At 44.9% G+C, this 22,734-nt stretch overlaps 1 long non-coding RNA gene across 1 annotated transcript in view; it reads right to left on the bottom strand.

The window, feature by feature from the left end:
- LOC120040676 overlaps window positions 1-22,734 on the bottom strand; it is a 44,609-nt gene extending 21,875 nt beyond the window's left edge. The window contains exon 1 of the long non-coding RNA XR_005475720.1: window positions 22,258-22,734. This is a non-coding gene — a long non-coding RNA (uncharacterized LOC120040676). The remainder of the gene's footprint in view (window positions 1-22,257) is intronic.

Genomic DNA, 22,734 nt, shown 5'->3' with positions numbered 1-22,734 from the left:
AGGAATGAGTCAGGTCTGCCATGAAGTGACCATGCGCATTCACGTGAGAGCGAGCTCTGTTCCATCGCTATTCTGAAGACACAGGAATACTCCGGTTGGAACATTATTGAAGAATTATGTTAAAAACATCCTAAAGATTGATTCAATACTTAGTTTGTCATGTTTTTACGGACTGTAATATAACTTTTTTAACTTTGTCCGTACTCTGCGCTGGACCTGCCCGCGCGTCGTGAGTTTGGAAAGTGTACTGAACGCTAGAACAACAAGGAGGAATTTGGACATAAATTATGGACATTATCGAACAAAAACAAACATTTATTGTGGAACTGGGATTCCTGGGAGTGCATTCTGATAAAGATCATCAAAGGTAAGTGAATGTTTATATTGTTACTTCTGACTTCTGTTGACTGCATAATATGGAGGCTATATTTGTGTCTTGATTGGGCTCTGAACGCCGACTCAGACTATTGCATGGTTTGCTTTTTTCGTAAAGCTTTTTTGAAATCTGACACAGCGGTTGCATTAAGGAGAAGTGCATCTAAAATTCCATGCATAACAGTTGTATCTTTTAGCAATGTTTATTATGAGTATTCCTGTAAATTGATGTGGCTCTCTGCAAAATCAAAGGATGTTTTGTGACTTCTGAACGTAAGGCGCCAATGTAAACTCAGATTTTTGGATATAAATATGAACTTTACCGAGCAAAACATACATGTATTGTGTAACATGAAGTCCTATGAGTGTCATCTGATGAAGATCATCAAAGGTTAGTGATTAATTTTATCTATATTTTTGCTTTTTGTGAATCCTCTCTTTGGCTGGTAAAATGGCTGTGTTATTCTGTGAATAGGCACTCACCTAACATAATCATTTGGTTTGCTTTCGTCGTAAAGCTTTTTTGAAATCGAACACTGTGGCTGGATTTATAACAAGTGTAGCTTTAAAATGGTGTAAAATACATGTATGTTTGAGGAATTTTAATTATGGGATTTCTGTTGTTTTGAATATGGCGCCCTGCACTTTCACTGGCTGTTGACGAGGTGGGACGCTAACGTCTCACGTACCCTAGAGAGGTTAACAGTGAGAGGACATTTCTTATTTTGCTGAGTTTATATGCAGTAGAAAAGGCTGTGCCGTTACTTGTCACTATTTTTTGCTGTAAATTCAGCTGCTAAACCTGAACAAAGGGTCAACTGAGGTCATCATACAGGTGTGTATGTGAAAGCAGATCTCACACACACACACACTGCCCCCAGCAACAGATGACTGAAAGCCCTTAAAACTACCACTAAAGGCTCTTGCCATTGTAATGTGACCTCTACAAAGCATGCAATATTATTCTACCTCTCACATGTCATGTGATATGACGCAACAACCCCAGAAACCAGGGCATACTACAATCAGATGAAGCGCCTGAGTGTTGGGAATGAACACACCATTCATAATACATTACACAACTAACATACTGGACAACACAAGGTAGTTGGAGGGCTTTCAATACCATTCATATTCAAATCCTACTGAATATTTATGACCTCTTCAAGACTATTTGGTTATAGAGCCATCAATCGAACTGTGACCAATAAAAGCACAGCTCTTTGATGTAGAGGTCTGACATCCAGGATCCACACATGAGTGATGGGTGGGTCATATTGGCACTGTGCATATTCACAGTGTTCCCATAGCAGATGTCTGAGAAGCTCGCCTGGCACTGATAGAACTGTGGAGTCAGCGTGGTGGCTTAGGTTACTGACCTGATAGAACTGTAGAGTCAGCGTGGTGGCTTAGGTTACTGACCTGATAGAACTGTGGAGTCAGCGTGGTGGCTTAGGTTACTGACCTGATAGAACTGTGGAGTCAGCGTGGTGGCTTAGGTTACTGACCTGATAGAACTGTAGAGTCAGCGTGGTGGCTTAGGTTACTGACCTGATAGAACTGTGGAGTCAGTGTGGTGGCTAAGGTTACTGACCTGATAGAACTGTGGAGTCAGTGTGGTGGCTAAGGTTACTGACCTGGTGCCAGACAAGAGTACAAGCTAAGAGACCTCTGGATAGATCCCCATGACAACACCAATTACAGGAGAGATGATCTGCCCACGTGAACACTTCTCTCTCACACACACACACACACACACACACACACACACACACACACACACACACACACACACACGTCAAGTCTATTTGTCACATGCACAGGATAAACATGGTACACAGTACAATGAAATGCTTACTTGCAGGTTCACTCTCAACAATGCTGCATAATAAAGAATGATATAAAATCAGTAAATTGACCAGAAATATAAATACAGGGAGACACTCATTTACAGGAGGATATTTACACGTGCCGGGGAAGGAGAACAGACACACACCTTGGTTGGAGGGCGATGTAGTGTAGCAACTGTCCCCAATGGCACTCTATTCCCCATGTAGTACATAGTAGTGCAGGTAGGGCCCACAGGGTTCTGGTCAAATGTAGTGCACGACGTAGTGAATAGGGTGCTATCTGGGATACACACTCTGTGGGCCAGACAGCCTGTACCCCTCCCCTCATCAGCAGCCACACTGAGCCCGGGCAGCGAGCCTCCACGTGGGGAAAGCCGAGCCAAGCGCACACTGATCACATCACCATCGTATCATCAGCCTGTAGGCTAGAGGGCCGTGAGCTCAGAGGGCCGGTGCTGCTGTGCCAGACATTACTGCTACTGCTGTTCCTGCTGCTGCTATAGCTGTCTATACATACTGAATACACACACACACGTGTGTTTGAGCGCAGCAGCGATACCGCCAGAGATGCACAGCAGCATGATCCTGCAGCTGACTCTTTAGTGTAAACGTCATCAACAAAACACAGCCACCCACACACACACAGGGGGAAAGGTCTGCTCTACTCAATAAATCAATATTCAACTCAATGCCCTGTTTTCATGTGGTGATGATGCCTCATCTACTCCCTCTAAAACACATTGTCCCAGTCCATTACCTTTATGACAGCCTGGACAACCCCAGGGACATTACACAGATGGATGGCCAAGCCTGGCACTTTAAACAGACCTCTCTGTCAGTTACTCTGACTCACTGACTCTCAGTACATGGGTCAGGCAGCTTGGATCACAGACTCAAGGTCAGGATTGTTATCAAGAGTGCAGAGAGAGAGCGAGAGCGAGATCAGTGCAGGAATTCTCTCAGAAAAAGTGTTCCACACCATGCTATTTCTTTAGAGAAAGGATTTGTTCCAGTCTGATGGTTCTGGAACATCAGCACCCACACAATAACTCACCAACAGGACACACAGCCCATAAGCTACACTGTGACTTCACTTCTCTATGTTACACAAACAAACTGCTCCACATTAGCATTCCCTAGAAGTTCCATTGACCAGCCCGGCACCAATTAGCGATAGCTGAAAAGCACATTGGGAGTTGCAAGGCCGTACTTTATTGATTGTTAGCCTCAGGGCACACTTAGTAACACAAGTAGGGACGCACGATATATCGGTGAACATATCGGAATCGGACGATATTAGCAAAAATGCCAACATCGTTATCGGCCCGATGTCTAGTTTAATGCCGATGTTAAAAACTGATGTCAAAGCTGCAGTGCATACTTACAGTTGAAGTCGGAAATTTACATACACTTATGTTGGTTTTTCAACCACTCCACAAATGTCTTGTTAAGAAACTATAGTTTTGGCAAGTCGGTTAGGACATCTTTGTGCATGACACAAGTAATTTGTCCAACAATTGTTTACAGACAGATTATTTCACTGTATCACAATTCCAGTGGGTCAGAAGTTTACATACACTAAGTTGACTGTGCCTCTAAATAGCTTAGAATATTCCAAAAAAGGATGTCATGGCTTTAGAAGCTTCTGATAGGTTAATTGACATAATTTGAGTCAATTGGAGGTGTACTTGTGGATGTATTTCAAGGCCTACCTTCAAACTCAGTGCCTCTGACATCAAGGGAAAATCAAAAGAAATTGGCCGAGACCTCAGAAAAAAAAATTGGAGACCTCCACTAGTCTGGGTCATCCTTGGGAGCAATTTCCAAACGCCTGAAGGTACCACGTTCATCTGTACAAACAATAGTACGCAAGTATAAACACCATGGGACCACGCAGCCGTCATACCGCTCAGGAAGGAGACGTGTTCTGTCTCCTAGAGATTAACGTACTTTGGTGCGAATAGTGCAAATCACTCCCAGAACAACAGCAAAGGACCTTGTGAAGATGCTGGAGGAAACAGGTACAAAAGTATCTATATCCACAGTAAAACGAGTCCTATATCGACATAACCTGAAAGGCCGCTCAGCAAGGAAGAAGTCACTGCTCCAAAACTGCCATAAAAAAGCCAGACTACGATTTGCAACTGCACATGGGGACAAATATAGTACTTTTTTGGAGAAATGTCCTCTGGTCTGATGAAACAAAAATAGAACTGTTTGGCCATAATGACCATTGTTATGTTTGGAGGAAAAAGGGGAAGCCGAAGAACACTATCCCAACCGTGAAGCACGGGAGTGGCAGCATCATGTTGTGGGGGTGCTTTGCTGCAGGAGGGACTGGTACACTTCACAAAATAGATGGCATAGTGAGGAAGGAAAAAGATGTGGATATATTGAAGCAACATCTCAAGACACAAGCTTGGCCGCAAATGGGTCTTCCAAATGGACAATGACCCCAAGCATACTTCCAAAGTTGTGGCAAAATGGCTTAACGACAACAAAGTCAAGGTATTGGAGTGGCCATCACAAAGCCCTAACCTCAAGCCTATAGAAAATTTGTGGGCAGAACTGCAAAAGCGTGTGCGAGCAAGGAGGCCTACAAACCTGACTCAGTTACACCAGCTCTGTCAAGAGGAATGGGCCAAAATTCACCCAACTTATTGTGGGAAGCTTGTGAAAGGCTACCCGAAACGTTTGACCCAAGTTAAACAATTTAAAGGCAATGCTATCAAATACTAATTGAGTGTATGCAAACTTCTGAAGCACTGGGAATGTGATAAAATAAATAAAAGCTGAAATAAATCATTCTCGCCACAATTATTCTGACATTTCACATTCTTAAAATAAAGTAGTGATCCTAACTGCCCTAAGACAGGGGATTTTTACTAGGATTAAATGTCAGGAATTGTGAACAACGGAGTTTAAATGTATTTGGCTAAGGTGTATGTAAACTTCCGACTTCAACTGTATATAACGTAGGTACATGACGTAATGACGCCACGTAAAATTTTGCGCTACAAGTGCAATACAGCATCCCTAACCTGGCCCACAATGTCTGCTGTGTGGATCGAGCAGTCAACAAGTCGAACAGTCATTTGAAAGAGTAAGAAAATTTCAGCGAGACAACTCAAAGGCGAAATCCATTAAAGCCAAGATAATTGAATTCATTGCCCTTGACAATCAACCGTTCTCTGTCGTGGGTGATGTTGGCTTTCACCGACTGGTCGAGCACCGGTACACACTACCTATTTTTCAGATGTTGCCGTACCGGAGTTGCACACAGTTATTAGCGCCACTGCTATTAGCTTCACGACATACATACTATGGAATGCCGTTTGGGTCTTTGCGTGTCAAAAAAGATACAGTAGCACTGTCAAAGCTGTACAAAAAAATCTGCAAACAAGCAAACACTGGCCACGAACGATGTGTTTACAATACCACATTGGTAATAAAGCATAATTTGTTCCACCTCAACTTCTGGGGTAGCTAGCTTTAGCTTGGTACCTAGCTAGCACCAATACAACCAGCCTGAAAACAATGGCCAGTAGAAAATGCAGTCATTTTCATTATTCTTAACAATGATTTAGGAATCATTGTGACTAAGTATTAGCTAGGTTGCCACTTGTTCACCTATTGAAATTGAACTTCAGTCATTGAAAATAAATAGCTAGCTAAAGTTATAAGCAGCCAGATAGCTTCATCTGGCTAGTAAGGTTCAACCAGACCAGGTTGTGTTGTGAAGCTAGCAGCAATAAGGATTAGGCACAATAGTGGAATTTGCGCTTTGCCTTCAAAATAAAAGTATGACATTGACAGTGATGCAAATGAATAAAAACAGTAGAATTATGCTATACTTTTATTTTGATAGCTAACCGCAAAGTCCACTATTGTGGCTAATCCTTATTGTGGCTAGCTTCACATAGATGGGTCCGACCACCATTAATCAAATAAGAACTGTTTTATAAATTATGGTTGTTTTAGATGACACCTAGCAGAAACAGATGTCGTTTTGCCATGTTTTAGTGGAAGAACATTGTTTACATCCATGAGCTAGCTAGCTTTTTAAAAATGTATTTATGACCAGCACTGTTGGTGCGCGAGACAACTTTACCAGCATCATAGCATATGTATTGATGAATCGTTGTGACATGAAATACGAGTGATAGTGTAATCAATGTGTAATAACTACGTAAAAAATGTATGAACGCATTAAATTATTATGTGACGTGCAGTCATATTCAGATTCTGATTGGTTATGACACGTCAAATAGTGTTATTTGACACGTATCTTTATTGACACGCAAAGACCCAAACATTCCATAGAAATCCTGGTTGAGACTGAAACGACTGAAGAAATGAACAACGAAACACAGCAAGTAAGTGAAATAAATAGCTTTTGATTGTTTTACTGGTAATGGAGACATACGTAAATGCAAAAAAAATTTGGGGAGGGGGTCAGTGTGGTGTGTGTAACCTTTATTTAACTAGGCAAGTCAGTTAAGAACAAATTATTATTTACAATGACGGTCTACCCTGGCCAAACCCGGACAACGCTGGGCCAATTGTGCGCCGCTCTCTGGGATTCCCAATCACGGCCGGATGTGATAGAGCCCGGATTCGAACCAGGGACTGTAGTGACACCTCTTGCACTGAGATGCAGTGCCTTAGACCGCTGCGTTCATGTGTGTGTGTTAACTATTTAACTGTACTAGCATGCTTAAAAGGCCGCAAAATTTTTCAATATCAGTTATCGGTATCGTTTTTTTTTGGCAAGGAAAATATGAGATATCGGCCAAAAATGTAATTTCGGTGCATCACTAAACACAAGAGTGACACCTAGTGAGAGAGGTGACATGTAGTGCTGCTGGTGAGTAACTAGGGATGTGTCCCAAATGGCACCCTATTCCCTATATAGGGCACTGGTCAAAAGTAGTGCACTACATAGGGAACAGGGTGCCATTTGGGATATAGCCGATGTCTGTAACCTGTTCCCTATGCTGAACTCTGGCCTGAAGTTTTTGAGATATCAGCGGTAGAACTGAAACCCAAGAAGAGACAGGCCTCAGTCACTCCGATACCCCACTGACTCTGGAACATTCCCCTCTAAACACCTGAGATAACAGGTGAGGTTCAGGGCCCATGTCATGTGTCAGGTCATAATGACTCCTGGGTCTCCTCCAAGGCAGCATCACATTCTAATACCTATAGCTGCTGCTGACACAGCTGCATGTACTGCATTAGGCCCAGCGGACAGCTGACAGGTAAATGTTTCAGTATATGGAGGAAGAACGGCACATGAGATATTCTTATTTGCTTTCTGACACAGGCACACCATACCTACGTGTTGTTTGGAGAACAGGAGAGGTCTAAACTGAGTGGGACGAGGGGAAGTTCATCATCCATTCATTCATCGTCTCATAATCCACAATGTTTCATCTTCTCATCTTATGAAAACAACCCACAGACTCCAGAGTGACTCAGTCCTCTGTTTATATATGTGGCCTCAGCAGCTAAAAATAGACATTCATCTGTAAAGTAAATGCCATCCACAGGTAATTATTATTATAATAGAGGGTGCTTTCCAATGGAAGACAAGCAAGCATATATTACGTGTTTCCATTTAATTGTTACTACTATGTAACACTAATGAAGCTTATAATATACATTTTGTAAAGTAGACATAATCATGGGCCATTTTTGCCTTCCCTTTGCCAGTTCAGTTAAATCCTGGTACTTTTCATATGGCTAAATAAAGAGGTTCCTAATGATGGCAGACACATCACCTGAGGCCATTGCTCAAGATCCACATCGCTGTGTCTAAATAGTGAAAACAAAAAAGGGTCCAATATCTTTACATTACAGAGTAAACAAAACAACAGATTATCTGGCCCAGTCCATTCTAATCCTTATGGGGCAAGCATGCATCCTAAATGACACCTCATTCCCTACATAGTGCACTACTTATGACCAGGGCATGGTACCACCTCACTCCCTACATAGTGCACTACTTATGACCAGGGCATGGTACCACCTCACTCCCTACATAGTGCGCTACTTATGACCAGGGCATGGTACTATTTGGGATGTAAACTAGAGGTCGACCGATTAATCGGAATGGCCGATTAATTAGGGACGATTTCAAGTTTTCATAACAATCGGTAATCGGCATTTTGGACACCGATCATGGCCGATTACATTGCACTCCACGAGGAGACTGCATGGCAGGCGGACTACCTGTTATGTGAGTGCAGCAAGGAGCCAAGGTAAGGTGCTAGCTAGCATTAAACGTATCTTATAAAAAACAATCAATCTTAACATAATCACTAGTTAACTACACATGGTTGATGATATTACTAGTTTATCTAGCTTGTCCTGCGTTGCATATAATCGATGTTAATTTATCATTGAATCATAGCCTACTTCGCCAAACGGGTGATTTAACAAGCGCATTCGCAAAAAAAAAGCACTGTCGTTGCACCAATGTGTACCTAACCATAAACATCAACGCCTTTCTTTAAAATCAATACAAAAGTATATATTTTTAAACCTGCATATTTAGTTGATATGGCCTGCTAACATGAATTTCTTTTAACTAGGGAAATTGAGTTCACTTCTCTTGCGTTCTGTGCAACAGAGTCAGGGTATATGCAGCAGTTTGGGCCGCCTGGCTCGTTGCGAACTGTGTGAATACTATTTCTTCATAACAAAGACAGCCAACTTCGCCAAACGGGGGATGATTTAACAAAAGCGCATTTGCGAAAAAAGCACAATCGTTGCACGAATGTACCTAACCATAAACATCAACGCCTTTCTTAAAATCAATACACAGATGTATATATTTTTTCAAACCTGCATATTTAGTTAAAAGAAATCCAGGTTAGCAGGCAATATTAAACTAGGGAAATTGTGTCACTTCTCTTGCATTCATTGCACGCAGAGTCAGGGTATATGCAACAGTTTGGGCCGCCTGGCTTGTTGCAAACTAATTTGCCAGAATTTTACGTAATTATGACATAACATTGAAGGTTGTGCAATGTAACAGCAATATTTAGACTTGTGGATGCCACCCGTTAGTTAAATAAAATACGGAACGGTTCCGTATTTCACTGAAAGAATAAACATTTTGTTTTCGAAATGATAGTTCCCGGATTTGACCATATTAATGACCTAATGTCACGTTCCTGACCTTGTTTTCCTTTTGTATAGTTGTGTTTAGTGGTTCAGGACGTGAGCTGGGTGGGCAGTCTGTGTTGTTTGTTCTATGTTAAGTGTCAGTGTTAATTGACCTTGTATGGCTCTCAATCAGAGGCAGGTGTTTGACGTTTTCCTCTGATTGAGAACCATATATAGGTAGGTCGTTTCACATTGTCGGTGGTGGGTGGTTGTCTCCTGTGTCCGTATATGTCTACCACACGGGACTGTTTCGTTTTGTCGTTCGTGTATGTAGTCTGTTCCTGTTCGTGCGTTCTTCGTTATATGTAAGTTCTCAAGTCCAGGTCTGTCTACGTCGTTTATTTGTTTTGGTAGTTTGTTAAAGGGTTTTCGTGTTACGTCTTTACTTTAATAAACTTCGTTATGTCAACATTTCACGCTGCGCTTTGGTCCAATCCCTACTCCTCCTCTTCAGACGAAGAGGAGGAGAACGACCGTTACAGAACCACCCACCAAACAAGGATCAAGCAGCGTGAGAGGAACCAGCAGCAACGGCCAAAAAAACAGGACTCATGGACTTGGGAGGAGATTCTGGACGGAAAGGGACCCTGGGCACAGCCAGGAGAATATCGCCGTCCCAAAGCTGAGCTGGAGGCAGCGAAAGCAGAGAGGCGGCGATATGAGGATGTAGCACGTAAGCGAGGCTGGAAACCCGAAGAGAAACCCCAAAAATGTCTTGGGGGGGGGGGGGGGGGGGGGGCTAAAAGGGAGTGTGGCGAAGTCAGGTAGGAGACCTGCGCCTACTCCCTGTACTTACCGTGGAGAGCGAGAGTACGGGCAGACACCGTGTTACGCAGTAGAGCGCATGGTGTCTCCTGTACGTGTGCATAGCCCGGTGCGGTACATACCAGCTCCTCGTATCGGCCGGGCTAGATTGAGTATTGAGCCGGATGTCATGAAGCCGGCCCAACGCATCTGGCCACCAGTGCCACCAGTGCGTCTCCTCGGGCCGGCTTACATGGCACCAGCCTTACGCATGGTGTCCCCGGTTCGCCTACAAAGCCCGGTGCGGGTTATTCCACCTCCCCGCACTGGTCGGGCGACGGGGAGCATACAACCAGGTAAGGTTGGGCAGGCTCAGTGCTCAAGGGAGCCAGTACGCCTGCACGGTCCGGTATTTCCGGCGCCACCTCCTCGCTCCAGCCCAGTACCACCAGTGCCTACACCACGCACCAGGTTTCCTGTGCGTCTCCAGAGCCCTGTTCCTCCTCCACGTACTAGCCCTGTGGTGCGTGTCTCCAGCCCATTACCACCAGTGCCTACGCCACGCACCAAGCCTCCTGTGCGTCTCCAGAGTCCTGTACGCACTGTTCCTTCTCCCCGTACTCGCCCTGATGTGTGTGCCCTCAGCCCGGTACCACCAGTGCCGGTACCACGCACCAGGCCTATAGTATGCATTGAGAGTCCAGTGTGCCCTGTTGCTGCTCCCCGCACTAGCCTGAAGGTGCGTGTCCTTAGCCCGGTACCTCCAGTTCCGGCACCACGCACCAGGCATACAGTGCGCCTCAGCCGGCCAGAGCTGCCCGTCTGCCAAGCGCCGTCAGAGCCGCCCGTCTGTCCCGAGCCGTCAGAGCCGCCCGTCTGTCCCGAGCCGTCAGAGCCGCCAGCCAGCCAGGATCCGCCAGAGCCGCCAGCCAGCCAGGATCCGCCAGAGCCGCCAGCCAGCCAGGACCGGCCAGAGCCGCCAGCCAGCCAGGACCGGCCAGAGCCGCCAGCCAGCCAGGACCGGCCAGAGCCGTCAGCCAGCCATGACCGGCCAGAGCCGTCAGCCAGCCATGACCGGCCAGAGCCGTCAGCCAGCCATGACCGGCCAGAGCCGTCAGCCAGCCATGACCGGCCAGAGCCGTCAGCCAGCCATGACCGGCCAGAGCCGTCAGCCAGCCATGACCGGCCAGAGCCGTCAGCCAGCCATGACCGGCCAGAGCCGTCAGCCAGCCATGACCGGCCAGAGCCGTCAGCCAGCCATGACCGGCCAGAGCCGTCAGCCAGCCATGACCGGCCAGAGCCGTCAGCCAGCCATGACCGGCCAGAGCCGTCAGCCAGCCATGACCGGCCAGAGCCGTCAGCCAGCCAGGATCCGCCAGAGCCAGCCAGCCAGGATCCGCCAGAGCCAGCCAGCCAGGATCCGCCCTCCAGTCCGGAGCTGCCCTCCAGTCCGGAGCTGCCCTCCAGTCCGGAGCTGCCCTCCAGTCCGGAGCTGCCCTCCAGTCCGGAGCTGCCCTCCAGTCCGGAGGTGCCCCTCTGTCCGGAGCTGCCCCTCTGTCCGGAGCTGCCCCTCTGTCCGGAGCTATCTCTCTGTCCGGAGCTACCTCTCTGTCCGGAGCTACCTCTCTGTCCTGAGCTACCTCTCTGTCCTGAGCTACCTCTCTGTCCTGAGCTACCTCTCTGTCCTGAGCTACCTCTCTGTCCTGAGCTACCTCTCTGTCCTGAGCTACCTCTCTGTCCTGAGCTACCTCTCTGTCCTGAGTTGTCTATATTTAGGAGGGGCCTTGGTGAAGGTTCCTGGACCATGGTCAGGGGCGAGGGTCGCCACTCACGGGACGCTAAGGAGGGGGACAAAGACAATGGTGGAGTGGTGTCCTCGTCCTGCGCCGGAGCCGCCACCGTGGACAGATGCCCACCCAAACCCTCCCCTTGAGGTTGAGTTTTGCGGCCGGAGTCCGCATCTTGGGGGGGGGGTAATGTCACGTTCCTGACCTTGTTTTCCTTTTGTATAGTTGTGTTTAGTGGGTCAGGACGTGAGCTGGGTGGGCAGTCTGTGTTGTTTGTTCTATGTTAAGTGTCAGTGTTAATTGACCTTGTATGGCTCTCAATCAGAGGCAGGTGTTTGACGTTTTCCTCTGATTGAGAACCATATATAGGTAGGTCGTTTCACATTGTCGGTGGTGGGTGGTTGTCTCCTGTGTCCGTATATGTCTACCACACGGGACTGTTTCGTTTTGTCGTTCGTGTATGTAGTCTGTTCCTGTTCGTGCGTTCTTCGTTATATGTAAGTTCTCAAGTCCAGGTCTGTCTACGTCGTTTATTTGTTTTGGTAGTTTGTTAAAGGGTTTTCGTGTTACGTCTTTACTTTAATAAACTTCGTTATGTCAACATTTCACGCTGCGCTTTGGTCCAATCCCTACTCCTCCTCTTCAGACGAAGAGGAGGAGAACGACCGTTACACCTAAGGCTCGTATTTCTGTGTGTTATGTTATAATTAAGTCTATGATTTGATATTTGACAGAGCAGTCTGACTGTTGACTGGTAGGCAGCAGCAGGCTCGTAAGCATTCATTCAAACAGCCCTTTCGTGCGTTTGCCAGCAGCTCTTCGCTGTGCTTCAAGCATTGAGCTGTTTATGACTTCAAGCCTATCAACTCCCGAGATTAGGCTAGTGTAACAGATGTGAAATGGCTAGCTAGTTAGCGCGCATCCCGCTAATAGCGTTTCAAATCGGTGACGTCACTCGCTCTGAGACCTTGAAGTAGTTGTTCCCCTTGCTCTGCAAGGGCCGTGGCTTTTGTGGAGCGATGGGTAACGATGCTTCGAGGGTGGCTGTTGTTGAAGTGTTCCTGGTTCGGGGCGAGGGACGGAAGCTATACTGTTACACTGGCAATACTAAAGTGCCTATAAGAACTTCCAATAGTCAAAGGTATATGAAATACAAATGGTATAGAGAGAAATAGTCCTATAATTCCTATTATAACTACAACCTAAAACTTCTTACCTGGGAATATTGAAGACTCATGTTAAAAGGAACTACCAGCTTTCATATGTTCTGAGCAAGGAACTTAAACGTTAGCTTTTTTACATGGCACATATTGCACTTTTACTTTCTTCTCCAAAACTTTGTTTTTGCATTATTTAAACCAAATTGAACATGTTTCATTGTTTATTTCAGGCTAAATTGATTTTATTGATGCATTATATTAAGTTAAAATAAAAGTGTTGATTCAGTATTGTTGTAATTGTCATTATTACAAATAAATCAATAAATGACATTTTTTTTTTTTTTTTTTTAATAAATAAAAATCGTCCGATTATCGTTATTCGGCTTTTTTTGGTCCTCCAATAATCGGTATTGAAAAATCATAATCGGTCGACCTCTAATGTAAACCCAAGACCAATCGCCATTTAGACCTAAAGTTAAGACCTGGTTTGCAGTTTTGGGACTTTTTCTATTGGTTCATTAAGTCAGGAAAGCTCTAATAGACACAGATAAAGTATTTCTTTTTAAATTTCAAGTATTTGCAACCCAGGGCATCGCACCACGCCAACCCAGGGCATCGCACCACGCCAACCCAGGGCATCGCACACGCCAACCCAGGGCATCGCAACACGCCAACCCAGGGCTTCGCACCACGCCAACCCAGGGCATCGCACCACGCCAACCCAGGGCATCGCACCACGCCAACCCAGGGCATCGCACCACGCCAACCCAGGGCTTCTCACCACGCCAACCCAGGGCTTCGCACCACGCCAACCCAGGGCTTCGCACCACGCCAACCCAGGGCATCGCACCACGCCAACCCAGGGCTTCGCACCACGCCAACCCAGGGCTTCGCACCACGCCAACCCAGGGCATCGCACCACGCCAACCCAGGGCATCGCACCACGCCAACCCAGGGCTTCGCACCACGCCAACCCAGGGCTTCGCACCACGCCAACCCAGGGCTTCGCACCACGCCCAGCCTACCCTTTCATGTGGTGTAAAAGACTGTAAAACATAACTAGATACAGCAGCTGAATAATCATGCACTTTTTAGCTCAACCAGTCAATGATGGTGATTGAACTAGAACACAGAAGTGTCTAAACCCTCACCCATAAGGTTCCTGGGCTATGACCCATGACAGAATGCTGCTCACACCATGACACACCAACATGACTGGAGGAGGATATACATTCTGAGAGCAGCAGACAGTGGCTAATAAAACATTGACAAGATAACACAGAAAATGTAACCGTGCCAACAGAACGAGAATGAGATTCTATTTCTATGACAGTGCCTACGCATGGAGTGATCTAGTCCAGACAGACGGCTGATGTAGACACAGCAAACATCACAGAGATACATCTAAAGGTGAAATGAAGTAGCGTTGTCACAATACCAGTATCGCTATACTACGATACCAGATTTTCCATGGCAAAAAAGAAAACACGGATTAGACTAAACTCTATGGTCTGATAAAACCCTACTTTATGTAAACTTGTGGATGCTATAGCTTGCAAAATAAACAAATGTGACAACATCATGCTGTTTGTTTCTAACATTAGGACAGTTTTCTCAAGAAATTAAATCCGCTTCAAGCTTTGTTTCCTTGCCACAATACTTGTGAGTATAGTGTTACTGGTATGGTGACAACCCTAAAATGAAGGTCCGGGAGACAAAGGATTCCCAGGGGTTGTATTGTGTGTTATGACCTTAAGGGGTCATATGATAACCATCTCCCATCTGCTGCTGAGTGGTTACACCCTGCCCCCATGCCAGACACTCCCTAGCCATAACATCAATACAAATCCATAGATAGAGCTTCTCAGAAAGGACCCGTGATCACAAAAGATATTCCCTTTCAACCCTCTCAATTCATTGCACTGTGGACCAGCGTTGGGCTCAATTCTAATTGAAGGCAGTCATTTCAGTGATTTGAATTTTTAAAAACACACATTTAAAAACTTTCCACATAAATAGCTTCTCCTTTTCAACTTATCGAGGTAATTAAAATTAGATGCCCCTTTTTCAATCATTGAATTGTAATTTCAGTTTACTTCCTGAATTAATTTAATTTGAGCCCAACCCTGCTGTGGACTCAAAGACCCAGCAGGCTATTTCATGGAGGAGTTACCTTGAGGACACTGTCAGGTGTTGCTTTAAGTCATGCTGCAAAGTCTCCTAGTGATTCTGAATGAATCTGATTGTGTCTGTTATAGAGAGATACAGGATACTGCCGGTTTCCTTTTATCCAAATGTTGAATAGACATGCAGACAAATTCATTCATTCAGGGAAGGGAATAATAACATATTACTCTGGAGTAATAAAAACAATTACACTGATGTTATTTGGCAGGTCATAAATCAACTAGGAACAATTCATTGCGTGTGGGTCAGGTTGCGGGGAAAAATCTGTCCCGATGTCAGATATCGGGTGGGGCTATGAATTGATGTGGCCGGCGTGGGGCGGGTGCAGCTCCAAAAAAACTGACCCGTGCAGGACACTACCTGCAACCAACCAGGTCCTGAGTTCACTGTAGGGGAAACTCTCCAAAGTGTCACGAGGGCATTGTGTTTTATCTAAACAAGTTTCACGACACACTAGAGAACAGCTCAACAGTCACAACCACTGTGATTATTCTTTGACCCTGCTGGTCATCTTTGAACGTCTTGAAGAACTATCTGGCCTTAATGGCCATGTACTGTTATAATCTCTACCCAGCACAGCCAGAAGAGGACTGGCCACCCCTCATAGCCTGGTTGCTCTCTAGGTTTCTTCCTAGGTTCCTGCCTTTCTAGGGAGTTTTTCCTAACTGTGCTTCTACACCTGCATTGCTGTTTGGGGTTTTAGGCTGGGTTTCTGTACAGCACTTTGTGACATCAGCTGATGTAAAAAGGGATTTATAAATACATTTGATTAGAACACACAACACATTGTGACAACGTTATTGACCTATTCTGATACCACTTGTGTTTGTCTTACATGACTAAATGTGCCAAACGGTCCTCAAATGAGACAGACACTGGCAACTAGAAGGATAGAAAATAATGAGTTCCTAAAATGATCCTCTCAACATTTTCAATGCACTCCGAGACTAGCCTGGTCCCATATCTGATAGAACCATAGTCAGAGAAGTTGGCTGAATATAAAAGCACATCTAGAACAAGGCTTCCCTGAGACCATTCCAGTAATAAACACCAGCACATCTAGAACAAGGCTTCCCTGAGACCATTCCAGTAATAAACACCAGCACATCTAGAACAAGGCTTCCCTGAGACCATTCCAGTAATAAACACCAACACATCTAGAACAAGGCTTCCCTGAGACCATTCCAGTAATAAACACCAGCACATCTAGAACAAGGCTTCCCTGAGACCATTCCAGTAATAAACACCAGCACATCTAGAACAAGGCTTCCCTGAGACCATTCCAGTAATAAACACCAGCACATCTAGAACAAGGCTTCCCTGAGACCATTCCAGTAATAAACACCAGCACATCTAGAACAAGGCTTCCCTGAGACCATTCCAGTAATAAACACCAGCACATCTAGAACAAGGCTTCCCTGAGACCATTCCAGTAATAAACACCAGCACATCTAGAACAAGGCTTCCCTGAGACCATTCCAGTAATAAACACCAGCACATCTAGAACAAGGCTTCCCTGAGACCATTCCAGTAATAAACACCAGCACATCTAGAACAAGGCTTCCCTGAGACCATTCCAGTAATAAACACCAGCACATCTAGAACAAGGCTTCCCTGAGACCATTCCAGTAATAAACACCAGCACATCTAGAACAAGGCTTCCCTGAGACCATTCCAGTAATAAACACCAGCACATCTAGAACAAGGCTTCCCTGAGACCATTCCAGTAATAAACACCAGCACATCTAGAACAAGGCTTCCCTGAGACCATTCCAGTAATAAACACCAGCACATCTAGAACAAGGCTTCCCTGAGACCATTCCAGTAATAAACACCAGCACATCTAGAACAAGGCTTCCCTGAGACCATTCCAGTAATAAACACCAGCACATCTAGAACAAGGCTTCCCTGAGACCATTCCAGTAATAAACACCAGCACATCTAGAACAAGGCTTCCCTGAGACCATTCCAGTAATAAAACACCAGCACATCTAGAACAAGGCTTCCCTGAGACCATTCCAGTAATAAACACCAGCACATCTAGAACAAGGCTTCCCTGAGACCATTCCAGTAATAAACACCAGCACATCTAGAACAAGGCTTCCCTGAGACCATTCCAGTAATAAACACAAGTTATCTTGATTAACTAAATTGTAAAGTATTTTGTCAGTGATGTATTTTTCATTATATGTCGGACACCAGCAAGACTAGCTGTCACCATTGACGTAGGCTAATGGGGATCCCAACAAACCAATAACAAAATAAAAGAACTTGGAAGACATTCACATGGTAAATGATCTGCATACATACCAGAGGTCTCTGTCTGAACCAGACTACGAACAATAACAGCCTTTCAGTGTAATGACCTCCCTCTACCAGGACTACAGCACCACCTGAGGTCAGCACAATCTATTCAATGTACTGTCACGTCTAGAGTAGGCCTAAATCCAATCATGTATTCCACTGACCCTCATTGGAAACAAACAAACACATGCTGACCCATAGTCAGACACTCAAACAATCAACTGCTTTTCCTACTAGCACCTGGGCAGTGTTCCAAATAGCACTCTATTCCCTATATAGTGCACTACTTTTGACCAGAGCACTATGGGCATTATATAGGGAATAGGGTGCCATTTGGGACGCAGCCCTGATATGAGGAAAAACAACCTCAACAGGGACACAGGTCTGACCTGATGACAAAGTAGCCTACTTATATCACCAGAAAAACGACGCATTCAACTAGACACCATTAGCCTGCCTGACTATTAATAGCTAGCTGAATGACAAATGGCCATACGTAGTTTCTTTAATGGGTTTTTCTCCGCCAGCTCATTCCGAGGTGTCACACTTTCCACAGGAACTCTGGTCTGCTCTCTCTCTCATTATATTTCAGGGCACGTCTCCAAAGTAATGCAACTCTTTCTTAAAAGCTCCCCTGAAACTAACTGAACAAAGGAGAGAACAACGGGAGTGGAGGCATTATGGGATCTACTCAGAGGCCTGCTTCTGTTGACTGCCTCAGTCACACACAGAGGAACACTTTCTGAGGAAAGGTGGTGGGATGGTGTGTTCCTTTATCTGTGGCTGTGTAGAGTCTTACAGTTAAACTGCTCATTCTGCTATGATTAATAATCACTTTGTGTCCCCCACTTGTCACCCCTACCTTGTTTGCCATGGTATAAATGTTGCGATGAATCTGTCATATACAAGTGGGGGGAAGAGGTCAACTAGAAATTATACCTGCTCATTCTAATTGCACCCTCGGACAGTGTTCTGCTGCCAGCAGCCAACTACTAGGACACTGGGCCTACATTTCCCAACAACTAGAGGAAAAGGGTTGTCCCTCCTGTTCAAGCAGTTAGCTGTGTGTTGAGCAATATTTGAAGCTGCTGTCTGTAGCTGTGAAAGACAGAAAGTGGGATGCCCATTGCCCCCAAAAAACAAAAGCTTTATTTACAAAGGAGAGGCCAAAGAATGGAGCTGAGCTCAGAGCCCCAGCATGCCTCATTCCAGCAGGAGACTCAGTCACACTATAGTGAGGCAGGCAGTTAATCTGGACTTGCTGAGAGGAGTCTCCATGTCTTTCTGCCATGGCTAACGCTAGCTAGTGTGCCTCAGGATATCAACTATAAACTATCAACAAATCATGCATATATATTTCAAATGTGAATGCTTGTGAGATTAGACAGATGTGAACTCATTTGATTAAAAAAACAGTTCAACTTCAACTGTAGAAAAACCTTTAGTTGAATAATTAATTCATCCCTAGTATAAATGTTAGTCATCTGGAGTGGTTGCTTTGCTTCAATTCTTTGAATGATGAAACTGCCTCTCAGCATGTTGCACAACTGGTGAAAAAGAGGAACGGGATATTGATGTTATTAGACAAAATGGAGAGATGTAGTGCCTGATTGACTGCAGAAATAGATATGAACTGTAAAGGCCCAGTAAGTGTTGGTTACATAGGCAGTAGACCTTCAACTAGTAAAACATGCTTCATAATTACTGCATGTAAGAATAGAGAGAAGTGACTGCAAGAGCAAGAGTGGATCCTCTTATTTTCATCAGTCCATTAGCCATGTCTATGCCGCAGCTGTAGGCAAGTTAGAATAGGATAGGACAAACAAATCTAGCCTAACACATTTGCATTAGCAGGATTGGACTGGACATACAGACACAACATGAACCACCTAATTATAGTGAGTGATACTCGCTGCCATAAATAGGAGCAGCGAGAGTTAGAGGTGAAAGAGAGAAAGAAGAGGTTAGGGGAGAGGGGTTAGGAGAGAGAGAGGAGAGGTTCGGGGAGAGGGGTTAGGAGAGAGAGAGGAGAGGTTCGGGGAGAGGGGTTAGGAGAGAGAGAGGAGAGGTTCGGGGAGAGGGGTTAGGAGAGAGAGAGAGGTTAGGGGAGAGGGGTTAGGAGAGAGAGAGGAGAGGTTAGGGGAGAGGGGTTAGGAGAGAGAGAGAGAGAAGAGGTTAGGGGTGAGTGAGGTTAGGGGTGAGCGAGAGAGTGAGGTTAGGGGTGAGAGAGAGTGAGGTTAGGGGTGAGAGAGAGTGAGGTTAGGGGTGAGTGAGAGTGAGGTTAGGGGTGAGAGAGAGTGAGGTTAGGGGTGAGAGAGAGTGAGGTTAGGGGTGAGAGAGTGGTTAGGGGTGAAAGATAGAGGGATGAGGAGCTAGAGAGAGATGAGGGGAGCGGTCCTCTGCCCAGGTGTTGCTGAAGCATACCAGATCTAACAACGCCTGGATAGGCATCAGTTTACCACATCATATGCTATAGCAATCTGGTGCCCGACGGCACAGTCGATGATGTGACACGCAACCATTGGTTTATGCACGCAACGTTTGAGCAGGGGAACACGACCAAGCTCTCCAGGCGTTCAGGCCAAAACACACGTGCAGAAGAGCAGAGAAGAAGAAATCACTCATGCATTAAGAGGATGAGAAAATGCAAGAGACCGTAATAAGGCCAGTCGCTTTTCCCAGAGATTGTGAAATGAGTAGGAAAGCAATGGACCCATGTGTCCCTCGAAAGTCTCTCCGCACTAAATCACAGTGGGATCAACGAACTATGTCCAAGAACAATATATAACCCCAGTCCTAATGCTCAGCTGTATGGTTGGTTATACAACCCTTCATCTCTGTCTGCTGCAGGGAATGGGATGGCACAATTATTGAGCTGCTCGGATGCAATCTGTTAAAACACAGGGATTATAAATCACGCATGGATGGCATGGCCCCGGTTGATCCTGACTGACTGACACGCGCACGCGCACACACACACCAAGACCCATTGTCACAGCAGCAGTAGAGTATAGGCTGCTTTCACTTTCAGACACCAGGGGGATTTAGTATGGGCACCTATGTGACACGTGTTTCACACAGCTGGTTTGTGCCACACTCAGCAGCACAATGGTCAATAGGGCATGATTAGGATTATGACACACATGATTGTTTGAACTTAATGTGGCCTTGAATATTGGATGTGCCACCGTATCAGATGGAAATACCACCACAGACCTGTGTGTGTGTGTGGTTGAGTAGTTGAGAGCAGCCTCAATAGCAAAGCATGAATGTCTGGCATGGTACCAATAGGGCATGATTATGACACACATGACTATGTTTGAACTAGTACATTTAATGTGGCCTTGAATATTGGATCTCAAAGTGCCAGTGTATCAGACAGAAACGATGTGTGTGTGTGTGTAGTTGAGAACAGCTAAGAGCAAATCAAAATAAAATAAAATGTTATTTGTCACATGTGACGAAAACAACAGGTGTAGGTAGACCTTACCGTGAAACGCTTACTTACAAGCCCTTAACTCTAATTCTTGAACTGCATTGTTGGTTAAGAAAACATTTACTAAATAAACTCAAGTAAAAAAATAAAATAAGAAGTAACAATAAAATAAGAATAAGGAGTTAGTTGAGGTAATTTGTACATGTAGGTAGGGGTAAAGTGACTATGCATAGATAATAAACAGCGAGTAGCAGCAGTGTAAAAACAAAGGGGGAGGGGTGTCGATGTAAATAGTCCAGGTGGCCTCAGTATCTCTGCTATTAAAGTCTGGGATGGTGGCCTATGCTTCTGGTCAAACATAGCCAGCAATGTGGAAAGCTTGCACATCTGGAGACATGAAAGGAACAAAGTTAACCAACATGTGTTAGGCTATGCAGCGGGTTAAGATCCATTACCTCACTGCTCATATAATGGAAATAAAAGGAAGGTGTCATTGTGATACAAACAAAATGTTAAAAAGTATTTTTGGAATGAAATTGACTAATAGGGAATTTGTTATGGAGTATGTTTCCAGGCAGATCATGTGCCTTCTCGATTGCTTCATTTATAGTCCATCGTGGCCCTCAAGAAGAAGACTCCCAGTCCACCAGCCACTGCATGAAAAACTGACCAAATATACCTTGAAGACAGCAAGCCATTAGGCCTAAGTGTTTGGTTCAGTTTAACGTTAAGAAAGCTTGAATGTAATCGGATCACAATCTGCTTTGTATAAGAAAGCTTATTAAACCCTGCCTCTAGACACACAGCTTCGATTTTGCATCTGGATTTAAGGAGGGAGAGAAATGGAATCAGAATGTCACATCACATTCTACTAATCCAGATCCCGGGGCACTCTCGTGCACAAAGTAACCTGTCAAAATGTCGGTCAGTGAGCTATTTATTTTATTTCACCTTTATTAAACCAGGTAGGCTAGTTGAGAACAAGTTCTCATTTACAACTGCGACCTGGCCAAGATAAAGCAAAGCAGTTCGACACATACAACAACACAAGAGTTACACATGGAATAAACAAACATACAGTCAATAATACAGTATAAAAAGTCTATATACAGTGTGTGCAAATGAGGTAGGGGTGTAACACAAGGTGTGCATATGCTACATAATAATCAGTATTTATTTACATTGACACAATGTTTCCAATTGTAGGCAGTCGATACTCAATGAACTGTGATGACACTTACCACGTGAATAGCGGCAAAGAATCCGAATTATTTCAGTTCGTAGTGCCGAATCAACTGTTCCCTTTCTGTGTGTGGCCTCAATTCATTCAGTCGCCAATTGTATTCCGTAATGGAGACCACCCGCTTTTCTAAAATATTGTCCATGGAACTGTTGGTCAGTTTTGTAGAGAAAAATACTAAATAGCACAAAAAGTAAAAGTGCATGAACAACCAAAGAAACGTACAAAAATACCTTCGCCGTCGCTTACATTTGGGGAGAAAACTTCTGAAGCAAATGTAGCCTATGGATGAAAGAAAAGTAGCGCCGGCAGAATGCTATGTTTCGTTTTCTTGGTTCGTTCAGCATCAGCGTTTAGCTTACACTGTCTCAGAGAAGCCTCCAAGTTATGGCGAAAAAATAATAAGAGTGCAGTACTATAACACAGAATCGGATTCGAGTAGATTTCATGACGTTGAAATGTTGTAGAGAAAGCCGGG

This window comes from Salvelinus namaycush, unplaced genomic scaffold, assembly GCF_016432855.1.
Source record: "Salvelinus namaycush isolate Seneca unplaced genomic scaffold, SaNama_1.0 Scaffold372, whole genome shotgun sequence".
NCBI classification, from domain to species: domain Eukaryota; kingdom Metazoa; phylum Chordata; class Actinopteri; order Salmoniformes; family Salmonidae; genus Salvelinus; species Salvelinus namaycush.
This window is presented reverse-complemented; position numbering and strand designations above follow the sequence as displayed.